Source organism: Oncorhynchus nerka, linkage group LG11, assembly GCF_034236695.1.
Source record: "Oncorhynchus nerka isolate Pitt River linkage group LG11, Oner_Uvic_2.0, whole genome shotgun sequence".
Classification (NCBI taxonomy): Eukaryota; Metazoa; Chordata; class Actinopteri; order Salmoniformes; family Salmonidae; genus Oncorhynchus; species Oncorhynchus nerka.
Window position 1 is genome coordinate 26,261,590 of NC_088406.1, and position 23,453 is coordinate 26,285,042.

Consider the following 23,453-nt stretch of genomic DNA (forward strand, 5'->3'; position numbering starts at 1 on the left):
CTAGAGAGATAGGAGGCTGCTGCCTTGAGAGATAGAAGGCTGCTGCCTTGAGAGATGGGACGATGCTATCTAGAGAGATAGGATGCTCCTGCCTAGAAAGATAGGAGGCTGCTGCCTAGAGAGATAGTAGGCAGCTGCCTAGAGAGATAGGAGGCTGTTGCCTTGAGAGATGGGAGGCTGTTGCCTTGAGAGATGGGAGGCTGCTGCCTAGAGAGATGGGAGGCTGCTGCCTAGAGAGATGGGAGGCTGCTGCCTAGAGAGATGGGAGGCTGCTGCCTAGAGAGATAGGATGCTCCTGCCTAGAGAGAGAGGATGCTCCTGCCTAGAAAGATAGGAGGCTCCTGCCTAGAGAGATAGTAGGCAGCTGCCTAGAGAAATAGGATGCTCCTGCCTAGAGAGAGAGGATGCTCCTGCCTAGAGAGATGTGAGGCTGCTGCCCAGAGAACTAGGCGGCTGCTGCCTAGAGAGATAGGAGGCTGCTGCCTAGAGAGATAGTAGGCAGCTGCCTAGAGAGATAGGAGGCTCCTGCCTAGAGAGATGTGAGGCTGCTGCCCAGAGAACTAGGCGGCTGCTGCCTAGAGAGATAGGAGGCTGCTGCCTAGAGAGATAGTAGGCAGCTGCCTAGAGAGATAGGATGCTCCTGCCTAGAAAGATAGGAGGCTGCTGCCTAGAGAAATAGGAGTCTGCCTCCTAGAGAGATAGGATGTTGCTGCTTAGAGAGGCTGTTGCTGCCTAGAGAGAAGGAGGCTACTGCCTAGAGATATAGGAGGCTCCTGCCTAGAGAGATGGAAGGCTGCTGCCTAGAGAGAGAGTAGGCAGCTGCCTAGAGAGATAGGAGGCTGCTGCCTTGAGAGATGGGAGGATGCTGCCTAGAGAGATAGGATGCTCCTGCCTAGAAAGATAGGAGGCTGCTGCCTAGAGAGATAGTAGGCAGCTGCCTAGAGAGATAGGATGCTCCTGCCTAGAGAGATAGGATGCTGCCTAGAGAGATAAGAGGCTGCTGCCTGAGCGATAGGAGGCTGCTGCCTTGAGAGATAGGAGGCTACTGCCTAGAGAGATGGCGGCTGCTGCCTAGAGCGATAGGAGGTGGCTGCCTTGAGAGATAGGAGGCTGCTGGCCAGAGAGATAGGAGGCTGCTGCCTAGAGCGATAGGAGGCTGCTGCCTTGAGAGAAAGGAGGCTGCTGCCTAGAGAGATAGGAGGCTGCTGCCTTGAGAGAAAGGAGGCTGCTGCCTAGAGAGATGGTAGGCAGCTGCCTAGAGAGATAGGAGGCTGCTGCCTAGAGAGATAGTAGGCAGCTGCCTAGAGAGATAGGAGGCTGTTGCCTTGAGAGATGGGAGGCTGCTGCTTAAGAAGATAGGAGGCTGCTGCCTAGAGAGATGGGAGGCTGCTGCCTAGAGAGATGGGAGGCTGCTGCCTAGAGAGATAGGATGCTCCTGCCTAGAGAGAGAGGATGCTCCTGCCTAGAAAGATAGGAGGCTGCTGCCTAGAGAGATAGGATGCTCCTGCCTAGAGAGAGAGGATGCTCCTGCCTAGAGAGATGTGAGGCTGCTGCCCAGAGAACTAGGTGGCTGCTGCCTAGAGAGATAGGATGTTGCTGCTTAGAGAGGCTGTTGCTGCCTAGAGAGAAGGAGGCTACTGCCTAGAGAGATAGTAGGCTCCTGCCTAGAGAGATAGGATGCTCCTTTCTAGAGAGATAGGATGCTCCTGCCTAGAAAGATAGGAGGCTGCTGCCTAGAGAAATAGGAGTCTGCCTCCTAGAGAGATAGGATGTTGCTGCTTAGAGAGGCTGTTGCTGCCTAGAGAGAAGGAGGCTACTGCCTAGAGATATAGGAGGCTCCTGCCTAGAGAGATGGAAGGCTGCTGCCCAGAGAGATAGGAGGCTGCTGCCTAGAGAGATAGTAGGCAGCTGCCTAGAGAGATAGTAGGCGGCTGCCTAGAGAGATAGGGGGCTGTTGCCTTGAGAGGTGGGAGGCTGCTGCTTAAGGAGATGGGAGGCTGCTGCCTAGAGAGATGGGAGGCTGCTGCCTAGAGAGATAGGATGCTCCTGCCTAGAGAGAGAGGATGCTCCTGCCTAGAAAGATAGGAGGCTCCTGCCTAGAGAGATAGTAGGCAGCTGCCTAGAGAAATAGGATGCTCCTGCCTAGAGAGAGAGGATGCTCCTGCCTAGAGAGATGTGAGGCTGCTGCCCAGAGAACTAGGCGGCTGCTGCCTAGAGAGATAGGAGGCTGCTGCCTAGAGAGATAGTAGGCAGCTGCCTAGAGAGATAGGAGGCTGTTGCCTTGAGAGATGGGAGGCTGCTGCTTAAGAAGATAGGAGGCTGCTGCCTAGAGAGATGGGAGGCTGCTGCCTAGAGAGATGGGAGGCTGCTGCCTAGAGAGATAGGATGCTCCTGCCTAGAGAGAGAGGATGCTCCTGCCTAGAAAGATAGGAGGCTGCTGCCTAGAGAGAGAGGATGCTCCTGCCTAGAGAGATGTGAGGCTGCTGCCCAGAGAACTAGGTGGCTGCTGCCTAGAGAGATAGGATGTTGCTGCTTAGAGAGGCTGTTGCTGCCTAGAGAGAAGGAGGCTACTGCCTAGAGAGATAGTAGGCTCCTGCCTAGAGAGATAGGATGCTCCTTTCTAGAGAGATAGGATGCTCCTGCCTAGAAAGATAGGAGGCTGCTGCCTAGAGAAATAGGAGTCTGCCTCCTAGAGAGATAGGATGTTGCTGCTTAGAGAGGCTGTTGCTGCCTAGAGAGAAGGAGGCTACTGCCTAGAGAGATAGTAGGCAGCTGCCTGGAGAGATAGATGGCGGCTGCCTAGAGAGATAGGAGGCTGTTGCCTTGAGAGGTGGGAGGCTGCTGCTTAAGGAGATGGGAGGCTGCTGCCTAGAGAGATGGGAGGCTGCTGCCTAGAGAGATAGGATGCTCCTGCCTAGAGAGAGAGGATGCTCCTGACTAGAGAGAGAGGATGCTCCTGCCTAGAGAGACGTGAGGCTAAAGCCCAGAGAACTAGGCGGCTGCTGCCTAGAGAGATAGTAGGCAGCTGCCTAGAGAGATAGGAGGCTGCTGCCTAGAGAGATAGTAGGCAGCTGCCTGGAGAGAGATAGGAGGCTTTTGCCTTGAGAGATGGGAGGCTGCTGCTTAAGAAGATGGGAGGCTGCTGCCTAGAGATATAGGATGCTCCTGCATAGAGAGAGAGGATGCTCCTGCCTAGAGAGATGTGAGGCTGCTGCCCAGAGAACTAGGCGGCTGCTGCCTAGAGAGATAGTAGGCAGCTGCCTAGAGAGATAGGAGGCTGCTGCCTTGAGAGATAGAAGGCTGCTGCCTTGAGAGATGGGACGATGCTATCTAGAGAGATAGGATGCTCCTGCCTAGAAAGATAGGAGGCTGCTGCCTAGAGAGATAGTAGGCAGCTGCCTGGAGAGATAGGAGGCTGTTGCCTTGAGAGATGGGAGGCTGTTGCCTTGAGAGATGGGAGGCTGCTGCCTAGAGATGGGAGGCTGCTGCCTAGAGAGATGGGAGGCTGCTGCCTAGAGAGATGGGAGGCTGCTGCCTAGAGAGATAGGATGCTCCTGCCTAGAGAGAGAGGATGCTCCTGCCTAGAAAGATAGGAGGCTCCTGCCTAGAGAGATAGTAGGCAGCTGCCTAGAGAAATAGGATGCTCCTGCCTAGAGAGAGAGGATGCTCCTGCCTAGAGAGATGTGAGGCTGCTGCCCAGAGAACTAGGCGGCTGCTGCCTAGAGAGATAGGAGGCTGCTGCCTAGAGAGATAGTAGGCAGCTGCCTAGAGAGATAGGAGGCTCCTGCCTAGAGAGATGTGAGGCTGCTGCCCAGAGAACTAGGCGGCTGCTGCCTAGAGAGATAGGAGGCTGCTGCCTAGAGAGATAGTAGGCAGCTGCCTAGAGAGATAGGATGCTCCTGCCTAGAAAGATAGGAGGCTGCTGCCTAGAGAAATAGGAGTCTGCCTCCTAGAGAGATAGGATGTTGCTGCTTAGAGAGGCTGTTGCTGCCTAGAGAGAAGGAGGCTACTGCCTAGAGATATAGGAGGCTCCTGCCTAGAGAGATGGAAGGCTGCTGCCTAGAGAGAGAGTAGGCAGCTGCCTAGAGAGATAGGAGGCTGCTGCCTTGAGAGATGGGAGGATGCTGCCTAGAGAGATAGGATGCTCCTGCCTAGAAAGATAGGAGGCTGCTGCCTAGAGAGATAGTAGGCAGCTGCCTAGAGAGATAGGATGCTCCTGCCTAGAGAGATAGGATGCTGCCTAGAGAGATAAGAGGCTGCTGCCTAGAGCGATAGGAGGCTGCTGCCTTGAGAGATAGGAGGCTACTGCCTAGAGAGATAGGCGGCTGCTGCCTAGAGCGATAGGAGGTGGCTGCCTTGAGAGATAGGAGGCTGCTGGCCAGAGAGATAGGAGGCTGCTGCCTAGAGCGATAGGAGGCTGCTGCCTTGAGAGAAAGGAGGCTGCTGCCTAGAGAGATAGGAGGCTGCTGCCTTGAGAGAAAGGAGGCTGCTGCCTAGAGAGATGGTAGGCAGCTGCCTAGAGAGATAGGAGGCTGCTGCCTAGAGAGATAGTAGGCAGCTGCCTAGAGAGATAGGAGGCTGTTGCCTTGAGAGATGGGAGGCTGCTGCTTAAGAAGATAGGAGGCTGCTGCCTAGAGAGATGGGAGGCTGCTGCCTAGAGAGATGGGAGGCTGCTGCCTAGAGAGATAGGATGCTCCTGCCTAGAGAGAGAGGATGCTCCTGCCTAGAAAGATAGGAGGCTGCTGCCTAGAGAGATAGGATGCTCCTGCCTAGAGAGAGAGGATGCTCCTGCCTAGAGAGATGTGAGGCTGCTGCCCAGAGAACTAGGTGGCTGCTGCCTAGAGAGATAGGATGTTGCTGCTTAGAGAGGCTGTTGCTGCCTAGAGAGAAGGAGGCTACTGCCTAGAGAGATAGTAGGCTCCTGCCTAGAGAGATAGGATGCTCCTTTCTAGAGAGATAGGATGCTCCTGCCTAGAAAGATAGGAGGCTGCTGCCTAGAGAAATAGGAGTCTGCCTCCTAGAGAGATAGGATGTTGCTGCTTAGAGAGGCTGTTGCTGCCTAGAGAGAAGGAGGCTACTGCCTAGAGATATAGGAGGCTCCTGCCTAGAGATGGAAGGCTGCTGCCCAGAGAGATAGGAGGCTGCTGCCTAGAGAGATAGTAGGCAGCTGCCTAGAGAGATAGTGGCGGCTGCCTGAGAGATAGGAGGCTGTTGCCTTGAGAGGTGGGAGGCTGCTGCTTAAGGAGATGGGAGGCTGCTGCCTAGAGAGATGGGAGGCTGCTGCCTAGAGAGATAGGATGCTCCTGCCTAGAGAGAGAGGATGCTCCTGACTAGAGAGAGAGGATGCTCCTGCCTAGAGAGACGTGAGGCTACTGCCCAGAGAACTAGGCGGCTGCTGCCTAGAGAGATAGTAGGCAGCTGCCTAGAGAGATAGGAGGCTGCTGCCTAGAGAGATAGTAGGCAGCTGCCTAGAGAGATAGGAGGCTTTTGCCTTGAGAGATGGGAGGCTGCTGCTTAAGAAGATGGGAGGCTGCTGCCTAGAGAGATGGGATGCTCCTGCCTAGAGAGAGAGGATGCTCCTGCCTAGAGAGATAGGATGCTCCTGCCTAGAAAGATAGGAGGCTGCTGCCTAGAGATATAGGATGCTCCTGCATAGAGAGAGAGGATGCTCCTGCCTAGAGAGATGTGAGGCTGCTGCCCAGAGAACTAGGCGGCTGCTGCCTAGAGAGATAGTAGGCAGCTGCCTAGAGAGATAGGAGGCTGCTGCCTTGAGAGATAGAAGGCTGCTGCCTTGAGAGATGGGACGATGCTATCTAGAGAGATAGGATGCTCCTGCCTAGAAAGATAGGAGGCTGCTGCCTAGAGAGATAGTAGGCAGCTGCCTAGAGAGATAGGAGGCTGTTGCCTTGAGAGATGGGAGGCTGTTGCCTTGAGAGATGGGAGGCTGCTGCCTAGAGAGATGGGAGGCTGCTGCCTAGAGAGATGGGAGGCTGCTGCCTAGAGAGATGGGAGGCTGCTGCCTAGAGAGATGGGAGGCTGCTGCCTAGAGAGATAGGATGCTCCTGCCTAGAGAGAGAGGATGCTCCTGCCTAGAAAGATAGGAGGCTGCTGCCTAGAGAGATAGGATGCTCCTGCCTAGAGAGAGAGGATGCTCCTGCCTAGAGAGATGTGAGGCTGCTGCCCAGAGAACTAGGTGGCTGCTGCCTAGAGAGATAGGATGTTGCTGCTTAGAGAGGCTGTTGCTGCCTAGAGAGAAGGAGGCTACTGCCTAGAGAGATAGTAGGCTCCTGCCTAGAGAGATAGGATGCTTCTTTCTAGAGAGATAGGATGCTCCTGCCTAGAAAGATAGGAGGCTGCTGCCTAGAGAAATAGGAGTCTGCCTCCTAGAGAGATAGGATGTTGCTGCTTAGAGAGGCTGTTGCTGCCTAGAGAGAAGGAGGCTACTGCCTAGAGATATAGGAGGCTCCTGCCTAGAGAGATGGAAGGCTGCTGCCCAGAGAGATAGGAGGCTGCTGCCTAGAGAGATAGTAGGCAGCTGCCTAGAGAGATAGTAGGCAGCTGCCTAGAGAGATAGGAGGCTGTTGCCTTGAGAGATGGGAGGCTGTTGCCTTGAGAGATGGGAGGCTGCTGCCTAGAGAGATGGGAGGCTGCTGCCTAGAGAGATGGGAGGCTGCTGCCTAGAGAGATGGGAGGCTGCTGCCTAGAGAGATGGGAGGCTCCTGCCTAGAGAGATAGTAGGCAGCTGCCTAGAGAAATAGGATGCTCCTGCCTAGAGAGAGAGGATGCTCCTGCCTAGAGAGATGTGAGGCTGCTGCCCAGAGAACTAGGCGGCTGCTGCCTAGAGAGATAGGAGGCTGCTGCCTAGAGAGATAGGATGCTCCTGCCTAGAGAGAGAGGATGCTCCTGCCTAGAAAGATAGGAGGCTGCTGCCTAGAGAGATAGGATGCTCCTGCCTAGAGAGAGAGGATGCTCCTGCCTAGAGAGATGTGAGGCTGCTGCCCAGAGAACTAGGTGGCTGCTGCCTAGAGAGATAGGATGTTGCTGCTTAGAGAGGCTGTTGCTGCCTAGAGAGAAGGAGGCTACTGCCTAGAGAGATAGTAGGCTCCTGCCTAGAGAGATAGGATGCTCCTTTCTAGAGAGATAGGATGCTCCTGCCTAGAAAGATAGGAGGCTGCTGCCTAGAGAAATAGGAGTCTGCCTCCTAGAGAGATAGGATGTTGCTGCTTAGAGAGGCTGTTGCTGCCTAGAGAGAAGGAGGCTACTGCCTAGAGATATAGGAGGCTCCTGCCTAGAGAGATGGAAGGCTGCTGCCCAGAGAGATAGGAGGCTGCTGCCTAGAGAGATAGTAGGCAGCTGCCTAGAGAGATAGTAGGCGGCTGCCTAGAGAGATAGGAGGCTGTTGCCTTGAGAGGTGGGAGGCTGCTGCTTAAGGAGATGGGAGGCTGCTGCCTAGAGAGATGGGAGGCTGCTGCCTAGAGAGATAGGATGCTCCTGCCTAGAGAGAGAGGATGCTCCTGACTAGAGAGAGAGGATGCTCCTGCCTAGAGAGACGTGAGGCTACTGCCCAGAGAACTAGGCGGCTGCTGCCTAGAGAGATAGTAGGCAGCTGCCTAGAGAGATAGGAGGCTGCTGCCTAGAGAGATAGTAGGCAGCTGCCTAGAGAGATAGGAGGCTTTTGCCTTGAGAGATGGGAGGCTGCTGCTTAAGAAGATGGGAGGCTGCTGCCTAGAGAGATGGGATGCTCCTGCCTAGAGAGAGAGGATGCTCCTGCCTAGAGAGATAGGATGCTCCTGCCTAGAAAGATAGGAGGCTGCTGCCTAGAGATATAGGATGCTCCTGCATAGAGAGAGAGGATGCTCCTGCCTAGAGAGATGTGAGGCTGCTGCCCAGAGAACTAGGCGGCTGCTGCCTAGAGAGATAGTAGGCAGCTGCCTAGAGAGATAGGAGGCTGCTGCCTTGAGAGATAGAAGGCTGCTGCCTTGAGAGATGGGACGATGCTATCTAGAGAGATAGTAGGCAGCTGCCTAGAGAGATAGTAGGCGGCTGCCTAGAGAGATAGGAGGCTGTTGCCTTGAGAGGTGGGAGGCTGCTGCTTAAGGAGATGGGAGGCTGCTGCCTAGAGAGATGGGAGGCTGCTGACTAGAGAGATAGGATGCTCCTGCCTAGAGAGAGAGGATGCTCCTGCCTAGAGAGAGAGGATGCTCCTGCCTAGAAAGATAGGAGGCTGCTGCCTAGAGAGATAGGATGCTCCTGCCTAGAGAGAGAGGATGCTCCTGCCTAGAGAGATGTGAGGCTGCTGCCCAGAGAACTAGGTGGCTGCTGCCTAGAGAGATAGGATGTTGCTGCTTAGAGAGGCTGTTGCTGCCTAGAGAGAAGGAGGCTACTGCCTAGAGAGATAGTAGGCTCCTGCCTAGAGAGATAGGATGCTCCTTTCTAGAGAGATAGGATGCTCCTGCCTAGAAAGATAGGAGGCTGCTGCCTAGAGAAATAGGAGTCTGCCTCCTAGAGAGATAGGATGTTGCTGCTTAGAGAGGCTGTTGCTGCCTAGAGAGAAGGAGGCTACTGCCTAGAGATATAGGAGGCTCCTGCCTAGAGAGATGGAAGGCTGCTGCCCAGAGAGATAGGAGGCTGCTGCCTAGAGAGATAGTAGGCAGCTGCCTAGAGAGATAGTAGGCGGCTGCCTAGAGAGATAGGAGGCTGTTGCCTTGAGAGGTGGGAGGCTGCTGCTTAAGGAGATGGGAGGCTGCTGCCTAGAGAGATGGGAGGCTGCTGCCTAGAGAGATAGGATGCTCCTGCCTAGAAAGATAGGAGGCTCCTGCCTAGAGAGATGTGAGGCTGCTGCCCAGAGAACTAGGTGGCTGCTGCCTAGAGAGATAGGATGTTGCTGCTTAGAGAGGCTGTTGCTGCCTAGAGAGAAGGAGGCTACTGCCTAGAGAGATAGTAGGCTCCTGCCTAGAGAGATAGGATGCTCCTTTCTAGAGAGATAGGATGCTCCTGCCTAGAAAGATAGGAGGCTGCTGCCTAGAGAAATAGGAGTCTGCCTCCTAGAGAGATAGGATGTTGCTGCTTAGAGAGGCTGTTGCTGCCTAGAGAGAAGGAGGCTACTGCCTAGAGATATAGGAGGCTCCTGCCTAGAGAGATGGAAGGCTACTGCCCAGAGAGATAGGAGGCTGCTGCCTAGAGAGATAGTAGGCAGCTGCCTAGAGAGATAGTAGGCGGCTGCCTAGAGAGATAGGAGGCTGTTGCCTTGAGAGGTGGGAGGCTGCTGCTTAAGGAGATGGGAGGCTGCTGCCTAGAGAGATGGGAGGCTGCTGCCTAGAGAGATAGGATGCTCCTGCCTAGAGAGAGAGGATGCTCCTGCCTAGAAAGATAGGAGGCTCCTGCCTAGAGAGATAGTAGGCAGCTGCCTAGAGAAATAGGATGCTCCTGCCTAGAGAGAGAGGATGCTCCTGCCTAGAGAGATGTGAGGCTGCTGCCCAGAGAACTAGGCGGCTGCTGCCTAGAGAGATAGGAGGCTGCTGCCTAGAGAGATAGTAGGCAGCTGCCTAGAGAGATAGGATGCTCCTGCCTAGAGAGATGTGAGGCTGCTGCCCAGAGAACTAGGCGGCTGCTGCCTAGAGAGATAGGAGGCTGCTGCCTAGAGAGATAGTAGGCAGCTGCCTAGAGAGATAGGAGGCTGTTGCCTTGAGAGATGGGAGGCTGCTGCCTAGAGAGATAGGATGCTCCTGCCTAGAGAGAGAGGATGCTCCTGCCTAGAAAGATAGGAGGCTCCTGCCTAGAGAGATAGTAGGCAGCTGCCTAGAGAAATAGGATGCTCCTGCCTAGAGAGAGAGGATGCTCCTGCCTAGAGAGATGTGAGGCTGCTGCCCAGAGAGATAGGATGCTCCTGCCTAGAAAGATAGGAGGCTGCTGCCTAGAGAAATAGGAGTCTGCCTCCTAGAGAGATAGGATGTTGCTGCTTAGAGAGGCTGTTGCTGCCTAGAGAGAAGGAGGCTACTGCCTAGAGATATAGGAGGCTCCTGCCTAGAGAGATGGAAGGCTACTGCCCAGAGAGATAGGAGGCTGCTGCCTAGAGAGATAGTAGGCAGCTGCCTAGAGAGATAGTAGGCGGCTGCCTAGAGAGATAGGAGGCTGTTGCCTTGAGAGGTGGGAGGCTGCTGCTTAAGGAGATGGGAGGCTGCTGCCTAGAGAGATGGGAGGCTGCTGCCTGAGAGATAGGATGCTCCTGCCTAGAGAGAGAGGATGCTCCTGCCTAGAAAGATAGGAGGCTCCTGCCTAGAGAGATAGTAGGCAGCTGCCTAGAGAAATAGGATGCTCCTGCCTAGAGAGAGAGGATGCTCCTGCCTAGAGAGATGTGAGGCTGCTGCCCAGAGAACTAGGCGGCTGCTGCCTAGAGAGATAGGAGGCTGCTGCCTAGAGAGATAGTAGGCAGCTGCCTAGAGAGATAGGATGCTCCTGCCTAGAGAGATGTGAGGCTGCTGCCCAGAGAACTAGGCGGCTGCTGCCTAGAGAGATAGGAGGCTGCTGCCTAGAGAGATAGTAGGCAGCTGCCTAGAGAGATAGGAGGCTGTTGCCTTGAGAGATGGGAGGCTGCTGCCTAGAGAGATAGGATGCTCCTGCCTAGAGAGAGAGGATGCTCCTGCCTAGAAAGATAGGAGGCTCCTGCCTAGAGAGATAGTAGGCAGCTGCCTAGAGAAATAGGATGCTCCTGCCTAGAGAGAGAGGATGCTCCTGCCTAGAGAGATGTGAGGCTGCTGCCCAGAGAACTAGGCGGCTGCTGCCTAGAGAGATAGGAGGCTGCTGCCTAGAGAGATAGTAGGCAGCTGCCTAGAGAGATAGGAGGCTCCTGCCTAGAGAGATAGGATGCTCCTGCCTAGAGAGATAGGATGCTCCTGCCTAGAAAGATAGGAGGCTGCTGCCTAGAGAAATAGGAGTCTGCCTCCTAGAGAGATAGGATGTTGCTGCTTAGAGAGGCTGTTGCTGCCTAGAGAGAAGGAGGCTACTGCCTAGAGATATAGGAGGCTCCTGCCTAGAGAGATGGAAGGCTGCTGCCTAGAGAGAGAGTAGGCAGCTGCCTAGAGAGATAGGAGGCTGCTGCCTTGAGAGATGGGAGGATGCTGCCTAGAGAGATAGGATGCTCCTGCCTAGAAAGATAGGAGGCTGCTGCCTAGAGAGATAGTAGGCAGCTGCCTAGAGAGATAGGATGCTCCTGCCTAGAGAGATAGGATGCTCCTGCCTAGAGAGATAGGATGCTCCTGCCTAGAGACAGAGGATGCTCCTGCCTAGAGAGAGAGGATGCTGCTGCCTTGAGAGATAGGAGGCTGCTGCCTTGAGATGGAAGGCTGCTGCCTTGAGAGATGGGAGGCTGCTGCCTAGAGAGATAAGAGGCTGCTGCCTAGAGCGATAGGAGGCTGCTGCCTTGAGAGATAGGAGGCTACTGCCTAGAGAGATAGGCGGCTGCTGCCTAGAGCGATAGGAGGTGGCTGCCTTGAGAGATAGGAGGCTGCTGGCCAGAGAGATAGGAGGCTGCTGCCTAGAGCGATAGGAGGCTGCTGCCTTGAGAGAAAGGAGGCTGCTGCCTAGAGAGATGTGAGGCTGCTGCTTAAAGAAATGGGAGGCTGCTGCCTAGAGAGATAGGAGGCTGCTGCCTAGAGAGATGGGAGGCTGCTGCCTAGAGAGATGGGAGGCTGCTGCCTAGAGAGATGGGAGGCTGCTGCTTAAAGAAATGGGAGGCTGCTGCCTAGAGAGATAGGAGGCTGCTGCCTAGAGCGATAGGAGGCTGCTGTCTTGAGAGATAGGAGGCTGCTGCCCAGAGAGATAGGAGGCTGCTGCCTAGAGAGATAGGAGGCTGCTGCCTAGAGAGATAGGAGGCAGCTGCCTAGAGAGATATGAGGCTAATGCCTAGAGAGATATGATGCTCCTGCCTAGAGAGATATGATGCTCCTGCCTAGAGAGAGAGGATGCTCCTGCCTAGAGAGAAGGATGCTCCTGCCTAGAGAGATAGGAGGCAGCTGCCTAGAGAGATAGGAGGCTGCTGCCTAGAGAGATAGGAGGTTGCTGCCTAGATAGATAGGAGGCAGCTGCCTAGAGAGATGGGAGGCTGCTGCCTAGAGAGATGGGAGGTTGCTGCCTGGAGAGATGGGAGGCTGCTGCCTAGAGAGATGGGAGGCTGCTGCCTAGAGAGATGGGAGGCTGCTGCCTAGAGAGATAGGAGGCTGCTGCCTAGAGAGATAGGATGCTGCTGCCTAGAGAGATAGGAGGCTGCTGCCACTACTAGCTGATGATGATGATGCTCAGATGAGTTTGATCGAACAGAGAGAGAAGACGTTGCTTGCCAGATGTTCTGGAAGAAAGTTTGTCAACATTAATATCCCATCCTGAGAGTGGGAGGAGCTCGAGGAGTTCTTACGCCCTCACCCCCTTCACCCCTCGAGAGGTGACATCACACCTTACTTGGGTTGTTCCATGAAATGAGTGCCTTTTGTGTCCCTTTGATATTTTAAAGGGCCAATGCAGCCCTTCTCATGTGATTGTTCTCAATTAAAATTGTGAAAAATTAACAAAAATGGCTTCTTAGTAAAGATAAATTTCTTTAGCTAAAATGTTGCTAGGACTGTATGGATGTGAAAATGTGTTATTGGCAGGGATGTTTGCAACTCTTTCTTATTGGTCTATTAACTAATTTACCACCTGGTGCTGTCAACAGACAGGCCAAACTCCATCCCACCAAAACAGGTTTCAAACAGTTCCTACACTAAAAGGATATTATCATCATTTTCACAACTTCACAGTATTATTCCGACCTCAGTGTGAAAATATACACTGAGTGTACAAAACATTAGGTACATTGAGTTATTTTTATTTAACCTTTGTCTAACTCGGCAAGTCAGTTAAGAACAAATTCTTATTTACAAACAGTTGCACCCCCTTTTTCACCCTCAAAAAAAGTGCAGGGAGGAGGAACAGGGAGTACTGGGCTTTGGACACGCACAGGAAGCCTGGTGCGGAGGTTGAATGCTCCCGGTCGCCCTGCCAGTGCAGCTAGGTGGAATAGCCCGCACTGGGCTGTGCAGGCGAACCGGGGACACCATGCATAAGGCTGGTGCCATGTATGCCGGCCCAAGGAGACGCACTGGAGACCAGATGCGTAGAGCCGGCACCCGCACTGGGGACACCGTGCGCTCCACAGCATAACATGGTGCCTGCCCGGTCTCTCTTGCTCTCCGGTAAGCACAGGAAGTTGGCGCAGGTCTCCTACCTGGCTTCGCCATACTTCCTGTGTGCCCCCCCCCAATACATTTTAGGGGCTTACTCTCGGGCTTCCTACCGCGCCGCCGTGCTCGTTTCTCCAACTCCATTCTCCTATAACCCTCCTCGCACTGCTCCAGCGAATCCCAGGCAGGCTCCGGCACTCTCCCCGGGTCGACCGCCCACCTGTCTATCTCTTCCCAAGTCGTATAGTCCAGATTCTGCTCCCAAATCCAATAATCCTGACATCGCTGCTCCTCCTGCCGCTGCCTGTCACCACGCCGCTTGGTCCTGTTGTGGTGGGTGGTTCTGTCACGGCTTTCTTCTTTCGAAGGAGAGGTGGACCAAAACGCAGCATGGTTATAGTTCATGGTTCTTTAATAAGAAACCATGAACAAACTACAAAACAATAAACATGAAAACCGTAACAGTCCTAACTGGTGCATAAAACACAAAGACAGGAAACAATCACCCACAAAATACCCAAAGAATATGGCTGCCTAAATATGGTTCCCAATCAGAAACAACAATAAACACCTGCCTCTGATTGAGAACCAATCTAGGCAACCATAGACTTACCTAAACTGAACACAACCCCAAAAATCTACAAAAACCCCTAGACAAGAGAAAACATAAATAAATCACCCATATCACACCTTGGACTAACCAAAATAATAAAGAAAACAAAGATAACTAAGGCCAGGGCTTGACAGCAGTGCTGCAGTTCTTGACACAGTCAAACCGGTTAGTCTATGCCATGGAAAGAGCATTGTACTCTCAGTGTATATAAAACACAGGAAAATCCTGTTTTTGACTGCACTGATCTTGTGGATCAATTAGGGTGTGGATCCAGCCAGGGCAGATGGTACCATTCCTGCTCTCCAAACAGCCAGTGTGTCTCCTCGGGCCAGGATATCCTGCGCAGACGTTGCGCACTGTGTCTCCCGTATGTCTGCACAGCCCAGTGCGTCCTGTGCCTGCGCCCCGCACGTGCCGGGCTAGAGTCACCATACAGCCAGGACGGGTTGTGCAGGCCATTAGCTCGAGACCTCCAGTGCGTCTTCACGGTCCAGTCTATCCAGTACCACCAGTGCCAACACCACGCACCAGACCTCCAGTACGCCTCCACAGCCCAGTACATCCTGTTCCTCCTCCCCGCACTCGCCCTGAGGTGTGTGTCCTCGGTTCAGTACCACCAGTGCCGGCACCAGGCCACCAGTGCGCCTCCAGGGTTCAAGTACTCCCTGTTCCTGCTCCTCGCACTTGCCCTGAGGTGCGTGTCCCCGGTACCTCCAGTGCCGGCACCACGCACCAGGCCTATAGTGCGACGGCAGTCCAGTACGCCCTGTTCCTTCTCCCCGCACTCGCCCTGAGGTGCGTGTCTCCAGCCCGGTACCACCAGTGCCGGCACCACGCACCAGGCCTACAGTGCGCCTCGTCAGCCCAGAGCGTCCGGCAACAGTACCCAGTCCAAAGCGTCCGGCAACAGTACCCAGTCCAAAGCGTCCGGCAACAGTACCCAGCCCAGAGCGGCCGGCAACAGTCTACAGACCGGAACCTTCTACGACGGGCCGCATACCGGAACCTCCTACGTCGGGCCGCAGACCGGAACCTCCTACGACGGGCCGCAGACCGGAACCTCCTACGGCGGGCCGCATACCGGAACCTCCTACGACGGGCCGCAGACCGGGACCTCCTACGACGGGCCGCATACCGGAACCTACCATGACGGGTCGCAGTCCGGAACCTACCACGACGGGTCGCAGTCCGGATCCGCCAGAGTCTCCCTCCAGTCCGGATCCACCAGAGTCTCCCTCCAGTCCGGATCCGCCATAGTCTCCCTCCAGTCCGGGTCCGCCAGCCAGCCAGGAGACGCCAGAGCCGTCAGCCAACCAGGAGCTGCCGATACCGCCTGTCATGCCGGCGATGCTGGAATCTCCCTCTTGTCCGGAACTGTCAGAGCCGCTCCTCAGTCCAGTGACGCCCTCTACGATGATCTTCAGTCTGAGGCCCGCTGCGAGGGTCCCTGTCCACGTCCTGCACCCGAGCCGCCGCTGTGAAAAAGGCCCACCCGGACCCTCCCCTTTAGATTAGGTTTTGTGGCCGGAGTCCGCACCTTTGTGGGGGGGTACTGTCACGCCCTGACCTGAGTATTCTTTGTTTTCTTTATTGTTTTGGTTAGGTCAGGTTGTGACATGGATGATGTACGTGTTTTTTGGACTGTCTAGGGGTTTTGTAGGTTTTTGGGGTTGTTGACTATCTAGGTGTTATATATGTCTATGGTTGCCTAGATTGGTTCTCAATTATAGGCAGGTGTGTCTCTGATTGAGAACCATATTTAGGCAGCCATCTTTGGGTAATTCGTGGGTTATTGTCTATGTCTAGTTGCCTGTCTGCACTGTTTATATATAGCGTCACGTTCATTTGTTGCTTTGTAAGTTTGATTTAGTGTTCTTCATTAAATATAGAAGATGTATTCATATCACGCTGCGCCTTGGCCTCCTCCATTCAATGAACGTGACACATACACATGTTTAGCAGATGTCAGGTTGCAGTTGGAAATGAGATCTTGTTTTCAACTAGCTTACCTGGTTAAATAAAGGTGAAATAAAAAATAAATGTTAAATAAAAAATTGTCAGTGTAGTGAAATTCTTAAAAAAATAAGTTGCTTAGGGGCTGGAACTGCGCGGCTGCCCTATCTTTCGGCGCCATCTTTCATCTGTAAAGCCCTAGTTATTTTGTTGCGTTGACAATGTATGTTCTGAAGAAAAATGCAAATAAACCTAGCCCTCATTTTAAGATCAACCGGTCATCTGAACTGAACTCTTGTTTTAATATGGTGAAACTATTCCTTTTAAACAATGTTTTCAAAAGAAACATTGAACATCTAATAGTCAAATCAGTGTAAAAGCAGGTGGACTGGTTCTACTCTTTTTTTAAAACCATTTTGTGGTGAAAACTGGGTGGGTGGAGCAGAACACGTCAACCCTGTTATCCATAGATAAACAGGCTAGACATGTTTCAACAATTCACTTTTATTTGCATTTTTTACTTGCATTGAATTGCCCCTCCCTGTTGCACACAAGCTTCCATCCCATTGTCACAAGGGAATTTATGGCTAATTTAAGGTGAAATCGTCAACCCTGATACTTTTTTTACACATTATTTATTTAACCTCTTGAGATGAGTTAACTTGTTTTTATTAGGTTCAACATATGCTCTTTATGACATTATTTTTTTGCCCCACCAAGTCATACATCTCATAAGGCACCGAATTGGTGGAATGACCCCCCTGCCCCTCTCTGTCCTGTATCAGGGATCTTTATCTCTCTGGAGTATAACATCACACCTTACCTAAGAGGAAAATGCCTTCCTCCTGATGCTGATGATAGTGAGGGAAAATCCCCGCTTGTTATCGGAGTAGAGGTTCTTGTTTGTGGAATTTCCTGCCTCTCTCTGTCCCCCTGTATGCCCCTCCCACCCTTATCTGCCCCCCCTCCTGCCCCTCTCAGGCCCCCTCCCTGCCCCTCCGTCCCACTCCCTCCCCTCCCTGCCCAGTATTGGGGATCTTTGTCCCTCTGAAGTATAAAAGACTGACAGACTTCACCTGAGAGACAACCTGCCTCCTCTTCTACATATAGTCCTCCATCCATTCATCTATCCCTCCATCTCACCAACAGATCTACGAGGAAGAGAAATAAGAATTGAGAGAAGGAGGACAAACAGAGAGAAGAGCCCAAAACGACAAAACAGAGGACAGACAGTCAAACAACGAGGGAAGAATTTAACCACAGAGAGAGTGACAACAGACAGAGAACATGCTCTTCAAAGTACAGGTAAGCACCAGTCACTATTGTCACACTATGCATATAACCTATATGAGAATTATATGAAATGATTGATATTTATAGTATGGGTCTCTCTCTATCCCATTCCCTGTCAGTGTGTCTGGTTAGAGACCTAGAAAGGATGTTGTTGACTGTTGGTGATGTGTGTGGCTGTAATATGAGCTATATGGACACCATGCATTAACTGATTAATCCTACATTGATATATGTTAGTCTCTCTCTATTCCACTGACCGTCAGTGTGTGAGGCTAGAAGCCGAGAGAGAATAAAGTGGTATGTATGTATGTCTGTCTGTCTGTCTGTCTGTCTGTCTGTCTGTCTGTCTGTCTGTCTGTGATTTGTATGGTGAATACTTCAAGACTCAAGCTTTATCATCTTATACGATCAGGTGTTTTTTTTAAATAATTTGATGTAGTCATGGGGAATTCTGTTTTAATGACGCACGTCACACCAGGCTACACACAGCTCCCCAAGCTGTTTTATGTTCATTCTCTCTCTCTATCGGTCTCTCTATCCGTCTGTCAGGACTGTATTACTGACATACTGCTGTGTGTTTGTCAGAGATCCTTCAGACCCATGTCTGCTACACTGAGAGGACTCCACCAGTCTGCTGTGGAAGGTAAGCTCTGCTCAGCACTCTACTCTGTACTGTGTACTCTCTGCTGTCTCCATCCTGTGTTAGGATTTTCCTTTATCACAATATCAAAACACACACACACACACACACACACACAGAGAGAAACACGTTAGCTAAGTGTTTCTTTCTGGCTTGGATATGAGAAAGCTTATGTTTGACAGTAGTAAATATTGGTATGTTCTGTTCTATTCATACAGGATGTGTTGGTCAGGTCTATACTGTACATAGACCTAGGCTACATAGACCTACATTGACATAGGCTGTCTGTGTTGGTTCTCTAACTCTCCTCTGTTTCTCCGTCTCAGTTCAGACGTGAATAAACTGAGCTTAGAACATACTGGGGAGGTTTTAAACATTCCTGTCTCCTTCTGTCCTCGTCTCCCTTCTTCTCCCCTCTCCTCGTCCTTGTCAACACCTCTCCCCCTTTCCCTCCCTCCTCCTCCTCTCCCCCTTTCTTCCTTCCCCTTTCCACCTCTCCTCCCTCACCCCTCACTCCCCCTCCGCCTCCTCCTCTCCTTCCCCTCCTCCTCCTTCTCTCCTCGTCATCCTCCTCTTCACTCTTAATTTCCTCCCATCCGCCTCCTCTTATCCTTCCTTCCAGTGATACAGCGTCCAGCCTCAGAGGACAGTGTGACGGACAGTTTTGGACAGTTTATCCAGGGTGTCCAGCCCCACCACCTGACCCCCACCCTGCTCCACCGTAGCAAGAGGATGGTTCTGGACTCCATCGGAGTGGGACTACTGGGCAGCACCACACACGTCTTCCAACTGGCCCTACAACACTGTCAGGTGAAATAATAGAATGGAAACTTTATTGTCCATTGGTTACAACAGAAACTTGTCTTCTGCCTTTCCCAACACCCGATATACACACGCACACACGTTGAGAGGCACAGGGTCAGCCGCACAGAGCGCCCCTGGATGCAGAGCAATTGTGGGGGGTTAAGTGCCTTGCTCAAGGGCCCAACGGCAGGCGATGGTGTATGGGCTCAGAGACGAGCAGCTTCTCAGCTGCTAGTTCAGTTCCATTCCCATTTTTATGTCGCCTGGGACTTGAACCAGCATCTTTCAGCTTCCTTTTCTCCTCGTCTCCTTCCCTTCACCCTTCACCCTACCCCTAACTGATGTGAAAGCAGATAGCTTGTAGTGATGTCAGTCTACCAGGTTGGCACACCAGTGCAGATAAAGGAGAGGACACAACGTGAAGAGGCAAGGGCTTCCCTTACTGACAGCTCTATGAGTCCAGCCCAGTGTTGTAACAGTCTGTAAGAGAGAGCCTGCAGCCAACACACAGTCACTGGAACTAGGGTTAAGGTTAGACAGAGACAGTTGACAGACTACATAACTGTTAGAGGCAGACACTCTGTCATCACTTAGTCAGGACAGGAATGAAGGAATGTACTCTGTAAAAATTGGTCACTCACAGTCCCCACGGGGCGGCAGGGTAGCCTATTGGTTAGAGCGTTGGACTAGTAACCGGAAGGTTGCAAGTTCAAACCCCCGAGCTGCCAAGGTACAAATCTGTCGTTCTGCCCCTGAACAGGCAGTTAACCCACTGTTCCTAGGCTGTCATTGAAAATAAGAATTTGTTCTTAACTGACTTGCCTGGTTAAATAAAGGTAAAAAAATTTAAAAAAAAAAAAAAAAATAAAATGGTGATTAAGTTCATGTGTAGCTGTGTGGAAACACAGAGTGATATGGACACAGTGTTGTTAGGAAGAGGAGTAAAACAGGTTATTTTAACAGTTATGTTGTTCTTTCTCTCTACCTCTCCCTCCTGTGTCCTGCAGCACATGTATGCTCCCGATGACGTCAGTTCTGTTTACGGACGCAGAGGAACAAGACTCTCCCCAACCCTTGCTGCCTTCGTCAACGGAGTGGCCGTGAGTAGATACATCTACAGTAGATCTATATAGACATGAGTGTAGATATATGTAAGGTAGAAGAGCATAGACACTGTAGCGGAGAGACAGTAGGAACCAGGTGGTAGGAACCAAAAATCTAAAACTATGACTCATCAGAACAAAGTACAGATCTAATGTCCATTGCTCGTGTACCACAGATACCTTCATGTCTTAAAGTAGTAGTAGTATTTGAGCTGTTCTTGCCATAATATGGACTTGGTCTTATACCACATCACCACCACCACAATCATTCAGCCACACAACCTGGAAAAAGGAAACCCTCAACCTTCACCTTCTGTTTATCTGTTGTCTGCTGTGTCTGGGCTAACTGTGCCTATTGTGTGCCTGTTGCATGTCGGTTGTCCTGTACAGACCCACTCCATGGACTTTGACGACACCTGGCACCCTGCTACTCACCCGTCGGGGGCGGTCCTTCCTGCCCTACTGGCAGTCAGCGATATGCTGCCCAACAACAGGAAGCCTAGTGGGCGAGACTTCCTGTTGGCCTTCAACGTTGGGATAGAGGTCCAGGGACGCCTGATGAGGTTCTCCAATGAGGCTCAGAATATCCCCAAGAGGTGAGGACTGGACCATTTCTCTGGTGCTCTCTATGGTGCTGTAAAATAAAGTCTTCTCAATGCCTACAGGTCTGTTTGTGTGGTATTCTACCAGCCTGTCTCTGGGATAGGAGAGGCTCAGTGGCTAGTCTAATTCGTTTAGTTTAACAGGTGGATTCTCTCGGACATAGGTGTTTAAACACCATTACAGCCGTTCTACTGTGAGAATGCGGTGAAATGACTTATCATTTGTCAAATCCCTCAATACAACTAAAACAGACTCTCAGCCTCTCCTCCCTACGCAGACCTAAACTGTATAGACCAGATGGCTGTCCTGTCCAGTAGTATTCCATTCTGCACTAGACAGACACCTGTCCTCACTTTAGACAAATGCAGGTTAGGGTTTTTGATCAGGAATCTTGTTCTGGAGGCAGCTCTGCAGAGTGGTCAGTATTTGGCACAGGCACAAAGTCATACAATCAGATTTGAAACCTAACCGCAACCTTAACCACACTGCTATCCCTATTGCCTAACTCTAACCTTAAATTAAGACCAAGAAGCTAATATTTGTTTTCATGAATATAGCCAATTTTGATTTTGCAGCTGGCCTATCTAAGGGGAAAGCGCTCAGTTCTGCCTCCAGGACAAGATCCACGACAATAAACGTCAACCTGCTAGACAGACATTTGTACTCACTGGCCCAGGAATCATTTAATAATGACTGAGACAGACACTTTACTCAAGATTACTCAATTAGGCTGCTCCTAAAATAGACATGTTTATTTTAGTTTTAGTTTAGTCATCAACCTGTGCTTCCAAAACATCTGATCTCTCTCTGTCCCCCCCTCCCTCCGTCCCTCCCTCTCTCCACCCCCCCTCCACACCCCTACCCTCCCTCCAGATTCCACCCCCCCACCGTCGTGGGTACTCTGGGTAGTGCTGCAGCCTGCGCCCGCCTCCTCTCTCTGGAACGCTCTCAGTGTAGCCACGCCCTGGCCATCGCTGCCAGCCTATCAGGAGCCCCCATGGCGAATGCGGCCACCCAGTCTAAACCCCTCCACATCGGAACGCTGCGCGGCTGGGGCTGGAGGCGGCTCTGCTGTCCTCAATAGGACTGGAGGCCTCTCCTAGGGTCCTGGATGACACCTCCGGGGTTGCGGGGTTCAGTGCCTTCTACGAGGACTACGCCCCACAGCCTTTGACCTCTCCAGAGGAGGCGGGGTTGCGGTTCCTATTGGAGGACCAGGACATGGGGTTCAAGAGGTTCCCGGCCCACCTGGGGATGCACTGGGTGGCCGACGCTGCTGCCTCAGTGCACAAGCTACTGCTGGGGGAGCTGGGGTCACAGGGGATGGGGCGAGGGTCACAGGTCGTAGGTCAGGTGCAGGACATCTTGCTGAGGGTTCCCCACTCCAAGTACATTAACCGTCCATTCCCGGAGTCGGAGCACCAGGCCAGACACTCCTTCCAGTTCAATGCCTGTTCTGCACTGCTGGATGGGGAGGTCACCGTGTTCTCATTCTCCCAGGAGGCACTACAGCGACCCGACCTGCTGGCCTTGCTGGGGCGTGTCCGCGTTGAGCATCCCCATGACAACCCGGCTAACTTTGACAACATGTATGGCGAGGTGCAGGTGACGCTGGTGGGTGGGGATGTGCTGAAGGGACGCTGTGATACTTTCTATGGTCACTGGCGCAACCCGCTGACCAATGAGAGCCTGAAGAAGAAGTTCTGTAGCAACGCTGGTGCGGTCCTACCCAGGGAAAAGGTGGAGGGGCTGATTGAGGCTGTAGAGGGACTGGACAGACTGGAGGACTGCTCTCCTCTACTGGCACAGCTGCAGTGAAACACACACACATCACAGACGTGCACACACACACACACACACACACACACACACACACACAAATATACACCTCATCACATCACTCTTTTCTGACCAGCTGATCTTTCTGCATTTCACATCAGGTTTTGGGGGGTATCTGTACTTTACTATTTATATTTTTAGCAACTTTGAATTTTATTTCACTACATTCACCACAACATAGTGAATGGCATCATAGCCTAGTGGTTAGAGTGTTGGACTAGCAACCGAAAGGTTGCAAGATCGAATCTCCGAGCTGACAAGGTACAAGATCTCTTGTTCTGCCCCTGAACAAGGCAGTTAACCCACTGTTCCTAGGCCGTTGTTGAAAATAAGAATTTGTTCTTAATACGGACTTGCATAGTAAAATACATTTTGAATGCTTAACAGGACAGAAAAATGATCCAATTCACACACTTATCAAGGGAGCATCCCTGCTCATCCCTACTGCCTCTGATTTGGTGGACTCACTAAAAACAAATGCTTCATTTGTAAATGATGTCTGAGTGTTGGAGTGTGCCCCTGACTATCCGTAAATAAATACAAAATACTACTTTTAGAGGTAAAGTAATATTACTTTTTATACTTAAGGTATATATTTTAATTACATTTACTTTTGATACTTAAGTATATTTCAAATCAAATACTTTTAGACTTCTGCTCAATAAGTACTTTACTGGGTGACTTTCACTTTCACTTGAGTCATTTTCTGTTCAGGTATCTTTACTTTTACTCAAGTATGGCAATTGGGTACTTTTTCCACCACTGCTGTTTACTATAGTGTCATGAAGGGACTTTGCTTGTAGCATTTTAACACTTTCTACTGTGAGACAAGTTATGATGAAGAATCTACTTCCAATGTGAGGGAAGAGACATTTAACTGCATTGAATGATTTAAAGAATTAAAGCTAAATGAAGTTCAAATGAAGAATCTACCTCCAATGTGAGGGAGGTGGGATAGACTATAGGTGATTAACTTTAACTGTACATTAAATGATCTAAACAATCAAAGCTATATTATTATAACGTACTGTACGTTTTCCTGCATCCATTTATGGATTTACTGTGTTTACTTGACAATGTATCTCTACCGTTCTGTGTGGATTGGGAGAATGGAAACAATTCATTTGAAGGATGGCTGTGCTATAGATGTATATGTACATACAATGAATATACTTCATTTTCTTATTCTGTATTTTGAGAGGAGTTAAACTGTCTTATATTATATCAATCGTGTATTATTCTTATTCTATACTTTCGTCTCTAAATAAAAAGGTTGAAAACTCTGCATCTCACCTGTTTTCTCCTCTTTGTTTAACTCACTGTATCAGAAGCACTACTTTCACTCTGCTAACAAATATATTGTTTTTAAGATATTGTAAAAACATGAACCA

The 23,453-nt window shown here is 51.3% G+C and overlaps 1 pseudogene; it reads left to right on the plus strand.

The window, feature by feature from the left end:
• Nucleotides 1-17,532: 17,532 nt before the first annotated feature.
• LOC115119987 (cis-aconitate decarboxylase-like) lies at nucleotides 17,533-23,313 on the plus strand (annotated as a pseudogene).
• The last annotated feature ends 140 nt before the right edge of the window (nucleotides 23,314-23,453 follow it).